Here is a 5092-nt window from a genome sequence, read left to right on the forward strand (position 1 = left end):
AGCTGGTTGGACTAATGATGGTGATGTCCTGCTGACTAACAATTAGCCTCTGCAGCCTTTTTTTACAAATGATAGAAGCTGCATTTGAGCCTCTTTTACTGCATCATACAATAATAAATGGTAATACAGGATTTTTTTAAAGTTCTGGCTGCCATCAGACTGATAGTATATAGTCTATCTTTTTCAGACTTCTAGGATCTGTGGTGCTTTAGAAACAACGATAATGTGTTTGTAGCTACGTTCAAAGCCAATACCACAGACATTTTCTCATTTTATAGAAACATTAAAATGTCTTAATGGCTCACATACATTTTTCTCATTTTATATGGGACATTTTAAAGTCAAATAACTGCATGTGTCTGGCATCAGCTGCCACTCCTTGAACTTCCTTACCTCTTGTTTCTGTTCATGTGCATTTAAATACAGATCATTATAGCCGAGATGATACAGGAGCAACAGAACCACCAGGGGGGTGCTGTGCTGTTCTGTTCTGAGGTGAAGAGTAATATAAAACATGATTAGCTAAAGACATGCAGGTGATTAAATACATGTTAAGTTAGAATAGAAGAGGTGATGGGTGGAATTCTAAGAAAAGGGAGAGAAATTAGAGTTATTTTTTCAAATATAAGAGGCAGACTTTGTATTATTTAAATCTTTACAGTTTTGTAGTCTCATACAGTGCTGCAGCACCAGTCATTTTTATTTATTTTATTGTTTCTGTCTTTATCATGTAAAGTGCCTTTTAAAGCGCTATACAAATAAAATGTATTATTATTATTATGTCATGCAGCTGTAGTGTGGGCGACATACTGCAGACCCCTATTTCTTCACATATATTAACAATTGTACTGTTAAAAACAAAATGATGACATGTTTAGCTCATAAATACTGAATAAGGGGACTTTAACTATAGAAATCATCCTAACACAGGACTGTTTGTTTGATTTAATTTATTGTTTTAGCCTCCAGTCTCCCAATAACCACGACTGCCCTCCAGACGTTAGCCCGTGTCACATAAGGGCCTTTGCATCCGTCAATATAAAAGAACACATTATACTTTATACTTTTCAGAATAGCAGACCCTGACACCGTGACTCTGCAGCCGTCGTCATGCGCAGTCGTTTGCCCTGCAGTGGCTTCACTAAGAGGTGAAACATCCTGTTTTATGGATTATTCCTTAGGGGGGAATGTTTTCTCACTTGGATATATCAGCGTGACCTATGGCATGTTTTCAAAACCACTCCTTCTTTTATGTGCCCTTGATGTGACCTTGCGAGGTTTCTGTAAATCAAGGCCCCCCCCAAATAAACGGAATAACTTGTGTGACCTAGTTATGAAAATGTAAGTGCCTCTGTTACCATAACAAAATTACAGTTTTGACTGAGTATTTGTCAGCATTTCCCTCTGCAGGATGTAAATAACAGCCAAATCAAACGCTATGCATTTTAGATGAGAGGTGGTTGGATGAAAAATATGGAGGGTGACGTGGCAGAATGATGTGTTGATGTTTTCTTTCACTTAAATGCTCCTTTTACACAACTTCTGCTGCTGACTAATACCATTTGAGGTGACTCCTCCTAGTTTTACAGTCCTCCCTTGTGTTTCTGCTCCCACCTGTTTCAGCAGGAGGGAGGAGAGAGAAGAGAGACAACAGATCAATAACCCTCCTTATCCCAGGACTCTAACTATACAGCCTACTCTGAGCTTCACAAACCACTGTTTACTCCGACATAATGCATGTTGACTGAGTGGTGCATCAGAGAAAATAGATTTTTCCTATATGTATTTCCAGTGGCTGACTGGAGCCATTTTATTTTGCAATATAAATGTTCTTATTTACAAATGTATACGTAATACAAGAGGATGTTTCACTTAATTAGTACATTTGCATACACAGTTTACTAATCTATTAGAAAAGTATTTAAATGTTAATTTATTTGTGCTAAATGGTTAGTTGATCTTATCCTGTTGTTTATGTGTTTACATCTCCATCACTGTTAATGTATTGTATATTCACACTTTTATAGGATATTTTATGACATTTATATATAATTGTAGAGTTTGTTTTACAGATACACATACAAAACAAGAGGATGTATCACCTAATTAGTCCATTTGCATACACAGCTTAATCTTTTAGGCAATGTTGAAAAATCTGTATCTTACTTGTTGTCTATGTGTTTATCTCCATTTTTTTGCATTATAAATGTTCTTATTTACAAATGTAAGGATGTATTACTTAATTAGTAAATTTGCATACTAATCTATTAGACAAGTATTTAAAAGTTAAAGAATCTATCTTATTGCTGCTAAATGGTTAGTTGATCTTACTCTGTTGTTTATGTGTTTACATCTCCATCACTGTTAATGTATTGTAATTCACACTTTTATAGTATATTTTCTGACATTTATATATAATTGTAGAGTTTGTTTTACAGATACACATACAAAACAAGAGGATGTTTCACTTAATTAGTTAATTTGCATACAAACCTTAATCTTTTAGGCAATGTTCTGTATCTTACTTGTTGTTTATGTGTTTACATCTCCATCACTGTTATTGTATTTCCTCACATTTATATATATATATATATATATATATAATTGCAGATGTTTTATAAGATGCATCTTACTTACAATAAAATAATAATGTTTATATTGACCCAACAGGGAAATATTTACATTGTAAATATGACTTCAGAACACAACAAGTATTAGTCAGCTAAACATCCAGATAATGTTTAATTAGTTAAATTTTGCTAAATATCTTCAGGGGCTAAATTGTGTGTTTATCTCCATTTTTTTGCATTATAAATGTTCTTATTTACAAATGTATAAGTAATACAAGAGGATGTATTACTTAATTAGTAAATTTGCATACTAATCTATTAGACAAGTATTTAAAAGTTAAAGAATCTATCTTATTGCTGCTAAATGGTTAGTTGATCTTACTCTGTTGTTTATGTGTTTACATCTCCATCACTGTTAATGTATTGTATTTCTGACATTTATATATAATTGTAGAGTTTGTTTTACAGATACACATACAAAACAAGAGGATGTATCACTTAATTAATTAATTAATTTGCATACAAACCTTAATCTTTTAGGCAATGTTGAAAAATCTGTATCTTACTTGTTGTTTATGTGTTTACATCTCCATCACTGTTATTGTATTTCCTCACATTTATATATATATATATATATATATATATATAATGCAGATGTTTAATAAGATGCATACTTGTTTCACTTACAATAAAATAAATAATAATGTTTATATTGACGACATCAACAGGGAAATATTTGCATTGTAAATATGACTTCAGAACACAACAAGTATTAGTCAGCTAAACATCCAGAGGGGGCTAAATTGTGTGTTTATCTCCATTTTTTTGCATTATAAATGTTCTTATTTACAAATGTATAAGTAATACAAGAGGATGTATTACTTAATTAGTAAATTTGCATACTAATCTATTAGACAAGTATTTAAAAGTTAAAGAATCTATCTTATTGCTGCTAAATGGTTAGTTGATCTTACTCTGTTGTTTATGTGTTTACATCTCCATCACTGTTATTGTATTGTATTTCTGACATTTATATATAATTGTATAGTTTGTTTTACAGATACACATACAAAAAATAAGAATGTATCACTTAATTAATTAATTTGCATACAAATCTTAATCTTTTAGGCAATGTTTGTATCTTACTTGTTGTTTATGTGTTTACATCTCCATCACTGTTATTGTATTTCCTCACTTTTATTCTTTTTACAAATGTATAGTTTGTTTTACAGATACACATACAGAATGTTTCACTTAATTAGTTCATTTGCATACACATCTTAATCTTTTAGGCAATGTTCTGTATCTTACTTGTTGTTTATGTGTTTACATCTCCATCACTGTTATTGTCTTTCCTCACATTTATTATATATATATATATATATATATATATATATATATTGTGTATATATATATATATATATGCAGATGTTTTATAAGATGCATCTTACTTACAATAAAATAATAATGTCTATATTGACCCAACAGGGAAATATTTGCATTGTAAATATGACTTCAGATCACAACAAGTATTAGTCAGCTAAACATCCAGAGGGGGCTAAATTGTGCGCAAATAACACCACATCTGACGCTGGTGAGCTGGTACGCGCACATGGCCATCGGGAACGAGCATTTCACCCCCCCCCCCTCTCTCTCTCTTTCTCTCTCTCTCTCTCATCTCTCCTCCCTTTTGGGCGGAAGTGGGTCCATTTTTTTCCTCTCAATCGGATAAGAGCGGCTCGAGGAGAAACACGCACCTTTACGCACGCCTTATGTTGATGTTAATGGTGATTCACACAGGGAGTAAACAACGCAGCCTGGACCACGGGAGGGACACAATCCAGCTCCAGTCGGTGGTTGGACCGAGTTTTTCTCTTTTCTCCCCCCACCCCCACCCCCGGGTGCAGGGCAAAAGCAGAGGAGGAAAGAAAAACCCATTTGCGCATTCCTCCACGCAGAGCGCCGGAGAGCGGTACTGCGCGTCTGTCTGATCCGGGGAACGGAGCTCTGGAAGCGGCCTTCTTCACAAGGCTGCACCGGTGATTTCATCCATTCATCCATCCATCCATCCATCCATCCTCTGGCTGACGGTGCTCAGCTCCAACCTTGGGAGTCCCCAGTGTTTGTGCACGACACTATGAGACCGCTTGGATGAATAATTCACGGGCTGGAGGTTACCAAATGCCGCCTGCGCATGGACCCCGATGGTGGACTAGAGAGAGACGCCACAGCGACGCCAAGGGCCTGAATTAGGAAGGGAAGGGGAAGAAAGAGAAGCATACAAATAAAAAATAAAAAAAAAACACTATTGTGAGTCATTTGAGACCATTGGAGGGTGAGTTTCGGAGACCCGGAGTCATGTTGCCGAGTCTGTGGGGGAGGAGAGACGGAGCTCCCAGTACCACGACGCAGACCCAGTGTCGCTCCAGTTTGGGGTTTATTCTATGAGAATCATTCAAGCACCATCACACACTTTTTTTTTTTTTTTTTTTCCCTTCTCTCTCTCTCTCTCTCTCCCCCCC

Source organism: Anoplopoma fimbria, chromosome 10 (assembly GCF_027596085.1).
Source record: "Anoplopoma fimbria isolate UVic2021 breed Golden Eagle Sablefish chromosome 10, Afim_UVic_2022, whole genome shotgun sequence".
Taxonomy (NCBI): Eukaryota; Metazoa; Chordata; class Actinopteri; order Perciformes; family Anoplopomatidae; genus Anoplopoma; species Anoplopoma fimbria.